This window comes from Lissotriton vulgaris, unplaced genomic scaffold, assembly GCF_964263255.1.
Source record: "Lissotriton vulgaris unplaced genomic scaffold, aLisVul1.2 SCAFFOLD_3395, whole genome shotgun sequence".
NCBI lineage: Eukaryota > Metazoa > Chordata > Amphibia > Caudata > Salamandridae > Lissotriton > Lissotriton vulgaris.
Window position 1 is genome coordinate 209203 of NW_028253543.1, and position 12091 is coordinate 221293.

Here is a 12091-nt window from a genome sequence, read left to right on the forward strand (position 1 = left end):
CGCGTCAGCCTAGACAAGACCAGGTCCAGCAACAGACTTCACAGAATATACAGCCTATGCATGCTTCCCCACATACAGCGCAGACCGTAGCGGTATCACAGCCACAGCCCATTGCCGCGACCCAGCAAGTCTCGCAGCAGATGTACCAGTATGCCCAATCTGATTATCCCGATTATCAGCGATACACATGAAATAGCCTAGAGAGGGAGGTTGGCTTGCCTCTTATTGAGATTCCTGTAGATCAAGAGGGTCCTTATGTGCATAGTCAAGTATTAGGAAAAGACAGAAAGTTTCTAATTGACACAGGGGCAAGTTGCACCACGATCAGTCACGACGAAGTTCCAGGGGCACCCCTGAGGAAATATAATTTTTGATCGAGTAGTGTTCCCCAGCGAGTACCCCACCGTCTCCATGTACTAGCTTACAGTGCATGTAATTTCCCTCCTGTGCCAGCTACGAAGACGCAAATACATTTGCGTCCATCTTTAACATGTCCTCTATCAGATCCGCCATGAACGGATTGAATATTCAGTTCCTATATATGCCGTGCCACCGTCTTTTTGTGGTACACTTTACACGTTTTTCAGCTCTGGCGAAGTAGGCCCAGATGTGCCATTGAGCCTTTTTCGAGTTCTTTCCTGCTTCCTGACTCCGAGGGCCTCAGCCCAGGCTACCTCTGTACCAGTGACCCCCACCTTATTCCTTGCGCGGCTCCGGCGCATAGCCTAGCCTCTGCCTGCCAAGACTGCATTCAACCTTCGAATTATCTGCTCTACTCCTCGAAAACACATTCCTGTCTCGTAGCTCAAGTAAACATCCTCCCAGCTGCAGGAGCAGAGGGCTCGGTCCTTCTGTCTCCGTGCAAGTAATTCATAGACTCTGTTGCCATGGTAGGCTCATGCCCCCTCACCTAGCAGCCTGACACGTAGACACATGTACACGCACTCACAACCAGTATAGTGTAGTCTCCGCCCGAGAGACCTTTTCCCTTCCAGACACTACAGTTCCTTAAACATATGATATCGGATATGATTTGGGATTAGGTTGCTCTGACATCCTAGACTTATGTCTACACTTACACGACTTATGTCTACCCCTGTAGTGCTAAATGTCAAGTCCCCTTCGCCCTCCAGTTATACGTCAGACTCACGTCAAGCTGCTGCACGCGCATCTCTGCCATATATTTTTGCTGACATTGCAGGATTCTTTTATGGATCCACCTACTTATGACATCAGGATAAGTGACGTTTCTAGTATACGCCTATTGTAACGCCTTTTTCCTTGACGTTTCCATGTTTTATCTCTTTTTTTCCAGCTGTTACGCCTACTACATGCTCATACATTGTAATGCATTGACTATATATATGTACTTCTGTAAACAATATGTTGTCTGTCTGTCCCTTCCTGAACCCGCGTGGTGAATGGAATGGTTATGCCACCTTGGCTCGAGCCAATAACCCAATTCCTTTTACAGGAATAAAACCCTTTTGAGTTAACCTCAATATCCCGGATTTTGCCTCTTATTTCTCTGAGTTATTCTTATTGATTATTGATTATAAATTATGTATTGGTAATCGATTTTACCACAGTTTTGGCGCCCGAATAGGGACCCCTCCCCCACCCCACGCGCCGGTGGTGCGTTGCAGGCCTAGCCCCCTGCCACAGCCGGACGGACAATTACGCGTACCCGCAGGATTTCCTGTATCTCCCTCAGGCCAACGGAGGTGACTGAGGCTGCGATCGACACCCAGACGAGGCGGTGAGGAGTGCGGAGGATCCCAACCCGAGCCTAGCTGAGAGAGCAAGATCCGTGGTATACCGAGGCCCACCAGAGTCCGAGGTTCCGAAGTATCTGCGTCGAGTCCGAATCCAGTCCGAGTCCAGTCCAGTCCAGGGTTTCCGAGGCCTTCTGTTTCCGTGCTTCCCGGTGAGTACCGTTGCTAGGGACGCATCCTGACGTGCGCATTAGTTTGTGCCGGTCAAGACGGGTTTGGGTACACGAGCCTGTTCTGCACTGTTCAGCAGTGTATCTGTACTGTATAGCAGTATATCTAGCCTGCACCCGTATAGGGTGTATCTGTGCCGTTTAGCGGTACATCCTGTTACACTAGGTTGTTAGGCTTGTCATTGTAGTTAATGTGGATTGTCTTTGAAATGTTTTCGATGTGTTATTCAAATGTCGTGGTATGAGTGAATGTTCGATTTTCATTGTTGTGTTTAGACGTGTCTTATGTATAGTGTGTTCATATCTGAGTAAGAATCAAGTAGCCAGATTTCAGAATGCCGTTGTTCTCTAAATTAAGACAAATAAAAACCCGTAAGGGGGTTCTAGAAGAAGCCGTTCCCATTCCACCTAGGGACACTCCAGGGTACTTTATGTACCACAAACACGGCCTAGACGCTGTTTTATTTCTCGACTTATGGGTAGACTACACTAAAGAACTGTCAGAGAATCAGAGATGGCCCGCTGCAGGGACATGGGATGCAGATTGCATCATGAGAGTAGAAGAAGCATTATGGAAAAAGAAAGCCAGACAGTCACAGAAAGATGCCATCGAGTTATGGCGTAAAGAGTCGCATAGGCGCACAGAAAAAGCTCACAGACTAGAAGAAAAGAGTAAGGAGGAGCCTGACAAGGCTCAAGAGAACGCATTAGTTGAGGAAGGTATCAGAGTAAAATTAGAACAAGTAGATAGACAGCGTAATACGCTTATGAATGGCATGTTCCCCATCTTATCAACAGGCCTGCCCAAGGCCTCTCCAGAAGTACCGAAGGACCTACCACCCCCATTGCTCCCGACTAAAACACACCCGAGGACAGCAAAGGACGTTTTCCTTTCTTCCTACTTAGATGATGTTGCTCCCACTTACGTTAATACCCCGTTGCCTGTGCCAGGGCCTGCGCCTGACGGTCAGAACCCTTATGCTCTCCCTCCCCGACAAAGTACTCCTCCCCGGAATCCTCCTTCCGATCTACCTCCTCCCAACTCCCTTGATACAGATCTGACTAACCCTTTCGGAAGCGGTGCCTCAGGAGGCGCGTCCGGAGGGGCAGGTTACCAGACTCCGCCACAAAATCATCGCCTGAGTCTTAGAGAAATAGCGCAACAGCGTACGCCTAGAACAGATATTACATTTTATGGAGATCGCCTTGCGGATTGTAGATATGATCCTGTACCTGGTAAAAAGAACGACGTTGACATGTTACTTGCATCAGTACGTTTACGACGAGTCACGAACTTCCTAATGACACTACCTGAAATGACGGATCACTTAGACCGAATATATAAGTTTGTGCAGACAGGAGTAGGGCCTGAAAGCATTAAGGAGGCCATGGCCCATCAGAAAGTGGATACTAAAGCCAAGTTATTACGGTTTCTTATAAACTGTTTTATTCGAGAAGCAGATAGGCCGGGTACGAACCCGGAAGATTTGAAAGCACTCCACAAATGGGGCCGACATATAGCCGATGGACAGCATGACAAAGAAGCCTGTATAGATAATATGTACCGAAGAATCAGAACCGCAATAACTAAGATGCATGAGAAAAGACAGCCCGTACCGGAAGTAGATTCCGACAAACATGAATCCACAGAGGAGGAGCTAGAGGAAGAACCACTAGCACAAGCACAGTTGCCGCCAGTCAGAGAAATGATAGCGTATGTAGGTAAAGGTAGACCCTTTAATAATTCGATGCGCCCAGTGCGCCCGGAATGTAAAAGAATATATCAGGAAGCCATGTGTAATCCTAAAACACCCGAACACCTGTTCCAAGCCACCGACCGAGTACTTCAAGAGCGCATGGGGTATCATGCACTTGATTCTATGGATGAACAAGAATTAGCCAGGTCAGCCGTGCAATGGGCTGACAACTCTGAGAAATATGGTGATGATGTGTTAGCACATACGTTCTTGAACTTGACACCGAGTGAACAGCGTTTAGCTGGTATGTACATGATACAGCATCTGCTCTTGTTATATAAAAGCCAACATTCTGATCCAGGTCCCCTGCGCGATATATTAATAGAACTGGTCACGAACAGATGGAAAGGTCTAAGTACTGACCTGATTAAAGTAATTCTAGAGCACCGCCACAAGTATAGTACATTCTTATGTCCACAGACTAACGCAGCACCCGTTATGGAACGAAAGACCATGTATTACATGGATAGACAGAACCCGTTGCGAGAAGTGCATCCCGTACAGAATGCAGACAGCACGCTTAGACGCGTGTTTGTGTATACACCTATAACTAAAATAGAATTGTTAGAGATGAAGAAACTAGTACCTAGTCATGATAAAGACCCTGCAGGTTTTCACCGTGAAATAAAAGACATGTTATTAATGGGCGATTACACCTATCCCGACCTTATGAAAATACTGAAAGTACTATTACCTCCAGGCATATACGAGAAACTTAAAGAAAAAGAGTGGGAGGTGGGAAATGCAAAGATTGATTGGGCTGCATTACAAAATGAAGAAGATACCCGAGTTCCAGGCCTAGGGCTCGGAGAAAAAGTTAAAGTGTTACCAGGTCTATTAGTACAAGTGTTGCCACGTTTATTGAGTACGAAAAAGGAAGATTGGGGTGCAATTTCAGCATGTAAACAGAAACCTGATGAAGATACTAGTGATTTTTATACACGATTTGAGAAATGTTTTGGTATTAATAGCGGTTTGAAAGCAAGTAGCGAGTCATATCCACATCTTTTTGTAACAAAACTAGTCGAGAATTCCTTGCCCCAAGTTAAGAATAGAGTATTGAAAGTAGAAAGCACTTGGCAAGCTAACACTCCTGCACAAATGTTACAAATGTTACAGTATCACCAGAATAGACTTAGAGAAGAACAAGAACATGAACAGAGACGTATGAAAGACACGAAAATGAAAATGTTAGTTGCTCAGTCAGTTCCTGCTGATGGTCAGAAGAAGGGTGCGAACCAATCTAGTAATACGTCAGCTCCCGTAAAGGGTGTATGTAATTATTGCAAACAGCCAGGTCATTATATAAACGATTGTGCAGTTTTGAAGCATAATATTGCCACGGGCAAGACTAAAGAGAGACCACGTCCTCCTAGACAAGATCAGACTTCACAACAAGTACCCCAGAACATACAGCAGATCGCACCTATGCCAGCTCCCTCACAGACTGTAGCGATACCTCAGCAACAGCCCATTGCTGCAACGCAAACCACGACACAGCAAATGTATCAGTATGCACAGAACGATTACCCTGAGTACCAGCGATACACATGAAACAGCCTAGAGAGTGAATTCCGCTTGCCTCTTATTGAAGTTCCTGTAGATCAGAATGGTCCCTATGTACATAGTCAAGTATTAGGGAAGGACAGAAAGTTCCTCATTGATACAGGGGCAAGCAGAACCACAATAAGCCACAACGAAGTACCAGGGGCACCCCTCTCAGGCTCCCAGAACGTGTCCCTCGGATTTTCAGGAAAACCCATTATTAACGAAGTATCGCAACCCCTCCCTCTTGCAGTAGGTCCTCTGACACGAACTACAGATTTATTACTTACGAAATCATGTCCAGAAAATCTGTTAGGCATTAAGACACTGAAGGCTCTAGGAGCGATTATTTGTTGTTCTCCTGAGGGAGTACGATTATTTTTGCGCGATTTCAAAGGCCATTATGTATTGAGAGACATGGATCCCCGATTACAGAATGTCCCTGCACACTTGTGGGCGCAGGGCCCCACTGATGTAGGTTGCATGCACATTACCCCGTATCGAGTTACACTCAAGGCAGGAGTAATATTACCACGAATTCGACAATACAAGTTACCCCCAGATGCTGTAGTGGCTTTACTGAGAATCATTGATGAGCTGATTGCACAAGGAGTGGTTGTGGAAACTGACTCCAACGTGTGTAATTCTCCTATTATTCCTGTTCTTAAACGTACTGATCCAAATGCTCCACCTGTTTATCGATTAGTTATTGATTTACGGGAATTGAATAAATGCATTGTACCGCAATACCCTGTGGTCCCAGATATCTCTTCATTACTAACTGCTATTGACTCAGAATCGACGTTCTTCACTGTAATTGACCTCAAGAACGCCTTCTTCAGTGTTCCTATTGACCCGGAAAGCCAATATTTGTTTGGATTCAGTTTAAATGGACGATCTTTTAAATTTGCACGTGCACCTCAAGGGTTCACAGAAAGTCCCAGCATCTATAGTCAAGCACTGAAAAAACAACTCGACAGCATCCACATGCCAGTACACACTGCTCTGCTTCAGTATGTCGATGATCTGCTGATCACCGCTCGAAGCGAACCCGAATGTGAAACAGCATCTCTGACTGTTTTAAACTTCTTGGCCGACAAAGGACACAAGGTGTCCCCTTCGAAGCTACAATTCTGTGTTCAGCAAGTTGTGTACCTGGGTCACTTGCTGTCCAAAGTGGGGAGACAGCTCACACCTGATCGCATTCAGTTAATCGTAAACATGTCACCACCCAGAACACAAAAGGAGGTGCGGGCTTTCATAGGCCTCACTTCATACTGCAGACAATGGATTCCCCAATATGCATTTCTAGCAAAGCCACTCATTCAGTTAACGACACAGGAGGCAGCGACTTCGTCTGTCCTCCCTTGGACTCAGGAACATATACAAGCTTTTGAAGACTTGAAGAAAGCCTTATGTCAAGCACCTGTTTTAGCAACACCATGTTACAGTAAGCCTTTTACACTTTTTGTCACAGAACGTGAGGGTACTGCCTTGTCAGTCCTCACTCAGGAACAAGCAGGTTCACACAAGCCTTGCGCTTACTTTTCTAGCACATTAGATCCAGTAGCACAAGCCCTTCCAGCATGTTTGAAATCAGTTGCAGCAACAGCTTTAGCAATCAGACAGAGTGATTCTATTGTGTTAGGACACCCATTGACAGTACAAGTTCCACATTCTGTAGAGGTTCTTTTAAATCGCACTCAGACCCAACACCTGACTATAGCAAGATTGACAGGTTACGAACTGACATTGTTCCAACCACATATTGAAATCAGACGCTGTAGCACATTGAATCCTGCCACGTTATTGCCAGTAAATGGAGTAGATCCATTGGCACATGATTGCATCGAAGTTATCACTATCACAACAAAGCCCAGACAAGACTTAACAGATGTTCCGTTACCAGATCCAGACCTGACACTTTATGTGGATGGTTCATGTATGAGAACAAAGACAGGTGAATTAGTGGCAGCCTACGCCGTCACGACAGACACGGAAGTCATTGAAACAAGTTGTATTGACACTTTGTCAGCTCAAGCAGCAGAGCTTATTGCTCTGACACAAGCATGTATACAAGCTAAGAACAAGAGAGTCAACATATATACTGATTCACGTTATGCATTCGGAGTCGTTCACGACTTTGGAGTCCTTTGGCGAGAAAGAGGTTACTTAACTTCTCACGGTGCCAACATTCAACACGGCCCCCTCATTCAAGCTCTGTTAGATGCAATACATCTACCTACTGCAATCTCTATCATGAAATGTAAGGCACATACCAAGGTTACTGACACCATTTCCCAGGGTAACGACCTGGCAGATCGAACTGCAAAGCAAACTGCTCAGAACCGAACTCATGTACCTGACCAGACACAGATAGTGGTACCATCATATTGTATGACTGTTAGGGACCCCGCACATGATGTGATCGACATACAGTCACATGCAACAGCAGATGAAATCAAGGAATGGACTAAACTAGGAGGGGTCCAAACAGATCAGGGATGGATGACGAAGGAAAAATCTACATGGTTTCTCCCCGATTCTATGGTACAAGTCATTATTAACACAATACATAGCCCAGCACACCTAGGAGAGAAGGCAATGCTAGACAGTATTCAACACATATGGTCCAATAAAAACTTACGGGCAGCAGCCAAACAGAAAGTGCGTACTTGCATGATTTGTGGTCAGTTCAATCCAGGTAAAAGCATCCCCGTAGAGCAAGGTGGATTCCAGCCCCCTGACCACCCTTTTGAAGTCCTCCAGATGGATTATATCCAGATGGAACGATGTCGAGGATTTAAGTATGTCCTCGTAGTCGTGTGCGCTCTTTCCCGATGGATAGAGGCATACCCTGTTCCCGATTACACTGCTCCGACCACTGCCAAGCAGTTGGTTCGTGAATACTTCCCACGGTATGGTTTGCCCCGTATCGTGTACTCAGATAATGGTCAGCCATTCTCATCCGAACTTGTGAAACATATTACACTTCTGTTAGGTTACCAGTGGAAGTTCCATTGTGTCCGGCATCCCGAGGCAGCAGGTCTCGTGGAGCGTCATAATCAAACACTGAAAATCCGACTTTCCAAGATTTGTAGAGACAAAGGTATAGACTGGATAGTTGCCTTGCCGGTCGCCCTCTTCTATATGAGGATGGTGGCCCATTCCCGTTCTGGACTATCCCCGTATGAAGTGGTCTTTGGTAGGCCACCGAATATGTGGGGGACGCCCATTCCGCGTAAAATAACTGATGTTGATTGTCTTATGCTGACAGATTACCTTGCCTCCTTGATGTCTGCACTACAATCTTGTCGTTCACAGGTAGCTGCAGCCTTTCCCGACAACACCGAGACGAAGCCCCATGAGGTGGTTCCTGGCGATTTCGTCTACGTGAGGAATTTTGATCGGAAGAGTCCACTGGAGCCCCGCTGGCAATCGCCGAAGTTGGTTTTGCTTACAACGAGGACGGCGGTTAAGATAGAGGGCAGGAAGGGATGGCTGCATTCCAGCCATATTAAAAAATACTTTGGACTTCCTTCGGACTTGGACACTAAGCCCTGCCCTCCTCCACAAACTGACACGAAACTCCCTTTGGTTGAGAAAACTGCTTCAGAGAATTACAGACAAAAGTTACGATCTAGCAAGTCAGACAGTTTAATTGTTTAAGTCCTCCCCTAGGTGAATCGGTTAAATTAGTTTCTGACATGTATCCCCTAGATCGAGATAGAGAGACAGATAGACAAAGACAACATAAGAAAAAGGCGTATTGCAAATCACTTCGTAGTCGCTGTGTAGTGACACTACTTGTTATGTTTTCTTTAAGTTTGCTTGTTATTACTGCTGGTGTTCTCCTACACATATACTATCCTATATTCAAGCGTGCACAATCTACTTATAATGCTTCTACTGAACATTCTTTTAGTGAATTACCGCCTCACGAATTGTCCTACAGACTTGCGCTGCGCAATAACACTTTTATTAGTATGTTACATCACTCCCATCAGACTACCAACGCTACTAATTGTTGGGTATGTGGTCATCTCCCTCCTTACCAAGAAAACAAGGGTGTTCTGCCCCTTTTCCCATATCCGTTCACTCACAATGGCACGTGTGGTGCCTGGTTTAAAATGCTCAATTCCCTAGTCTCTACTGCTGCTATTTACGAAGGAAACTGGGTTTGGGGAAACCTGAACTTAGTCCTGCTTAAGGTATGCTACCCTGACAAGGAGGGACTCCCCGTTGATACTGGAACTGATCTAGAAAATGAAGTATATGGATTAGGTAATTACACAGTTACATTCATGATTCTGTCTGTTGAATCCGAAGCTGCTCCTGTTCTACCTGCTATGGAAGTATTGCCAGTAACTGGTGAACTCTGTGTTCGCAAGAATGGTTCCGTACACTTAGGTCATAGTAAATGTACCACTGTAGTCGATTTCACTGATCATGGTAGATCCACGTTTAGAGCCATACGTCATTCCTATTTTGTTTGTGGTCATACTGCATATGTCCGTTTGCCTCTCGATTGGGATGGTACCTGTTATATTGCATTCCTTCTGCCACCTGTTTTCCTAGCCCCTCCTGACTACCATAGAAACACCAATCTGGTTAAACACAGATACCAGAGAGATCTCCCACTTGTCGATTATAAAGAAACTACATGGGAACAATATACAGATTTTAATAAAGGTTTCTTCCCCTACTTAGGTACTGTTTCAAATAGTAAACTAATTCGTAGATTAACCAGAACCCTCGAAGCAGTGGTACTTGAGACCACTTCAGCTCTAGGTAACTTAACGGAGGAGCAGTCCGCCATGCGGGTTGTTGTTCTTCAAAATCGTCTTGTTATTGACGTCATCTTGGCAGATAGGGGTGGAGCTTGTAAGGTCATCGGGTCAAGCTGCTGTATTTTCATCCCTAATAACGCGCCTACCGTGTATAAAGCTATTACACGTCTCCATAAAATTGCAAGTTTAATTCATCAGACTCCAGGCACCTGGACTTGGTCCGGTTGGTTCTGGACAACGTTGTCAGCCTGGGGGTGGAAGATCCTATCCCTCCTAGGTATTGGCTTTCTAGTAGTATTCAGTTGTTGCCTGTGTCTCCAATGTGGTCCGGCGATTTGCGGCCTGTGTGCCACTTCATGTGTCCCGCATTCAAGCTCCCATTCAAAACGCGTAAAAGAAGAGCAAATGATGCTAAGTGAACAAGTTGATCAATTAATGAGAATCGATGTATCATGAAGGGTCCGTGGGGAACAAGGAGGGAATGAGGAAATATAATTTTTGATCGAGTAGTGTTCCCCAGCGAGTACCCCACCGTCTCCATGTACTAGCTTACAGTGCATGTAATTTCCCTCCTGTGCCAGCTACGAAGACGCAAATACATTTGCGTCCATCTTTAACATGTCCTCTATCAGATCCGCCATGAACGGATTGAATATTCAGTTCCTATATATGCCGTGCCACCGTCTTTTTGTGGTACACTTTACACGTTTTTCAGCTCTGGCGAAGTAGGCCCAGATGTGCCATTGAGCCTTTTTCGAGTTCTTTCCTGCTTCCTGACTCCGAGGGCCTCAGCCCAGGCTACCTCTGTACCAGTGACCCCCACCTTATTCCTTGCGCGGCTCCGGCGCATAGCCTAGCCTCTGCCTGCCAAGACTGCATTCAACCTTCGAATTATCTGCTCTACTCCTCGAAAACACATTCCTGTCTCGTAGCTCAAGTAAACATCCTCCCAGCTGCAGGAGCAGAGGGCTCGGTCCTTCTGTCTCCGTGCAAGTAATTCATAGACTCCGTTGCCATGGTAGGCTCATGCCCCCTCACCTAGCAGCCTGACACGTAGACACATGTACACGCACTCACAACCAGTATAGTGTAGTTCCGCCCGAGAGACCTTTTCCCTTCCAGACACTACAGTTCCTTAAACATATGATATCGGATATGATTTGGGATTAGGTTGCTCTGACATCCTAGACTTATGTCTACACTTACACGACTTATGTCTACCCCTGTAGTGCTAAATGTCAAGTCCCCTTCGCCCTCCAGTTATACGTCAGACTCACGTCAAGCTGCTGCACGCGCATCTCTGCCATATATTTTTGCTGACATTGCAGGATTCTTTTATGGATCCACCTACTTATGACATCAGGATAAGTGACGTTTCTAGTATACGCCTATTGTAACGCCTTTTTCCTTGACGTTTCCATGTTTTATCTCTTTTTTTCCAGCTGTTACGCCTACTACATGCTCATACATTGTAATGCATTGACTATATATATGTACTTCTGTAAACAATATGTTGTCTGTCTGTCCCTTCCTGAACCCGCGTGGTGAATGGAATGGTTATGCCACCTTGGCTCGAGCCAATAACCCAATTCCTTTTACAGGAATAAAACCCTTTTGAGTTAACCTCAATATCCCGGATTTTGCCTCTTATTTCTCTGAGTTATTCTTATTGATTATTGATTATAAATTATGTATTGGTAATCGATTTTACCACACCCCTCTCAGGCTCACAGAATGTTTCCCTTGGTTTTTCAGGACAGCCAATTGTAAATGAAGTATCAGAACCTGTCCCCCTAGCAGTAGGTCCATTATCACGTGTTACAGACCTGTTACTGACAAAATCATGTCCGGAAAACTTGTTAGGTATCAAGACACTGAAGGCTCTAGGAGCAGTGATATGTTGTTCTCCGGAAGGAGTTAGACTTTTTCTACGTGACTTTAAGGGTCACTATGTATTACGAGAGTTTGATGTCAGATTGAAAAATGTACCGAAACACCTGTGGGCACAAGGCCCAACCGATGTAGGTTGTATGCACATTACACCATACCGTGTT

General features: G+C 45.4%; 1 long non-coding RNA gene across 1 annotated transcript; it reads left to right on the forward strand.

Moving 5' to 3' along the window:
- Positions 1–1680: 1680 nt before the first annotated feature.
- On the forward strand, positions 1681–11666 carry LOC147660932 (uncharacterized). Its single transcript, XR_015306114.1, has 2 exons — positions 1681–1927; positions 8572–11666. It is a non-coding gene; the product is annotated as an uncharacterized LOC147660932 (long non-coding RNA).
- Positions 11667–12091: the final 425 nt, after the last annotated feature.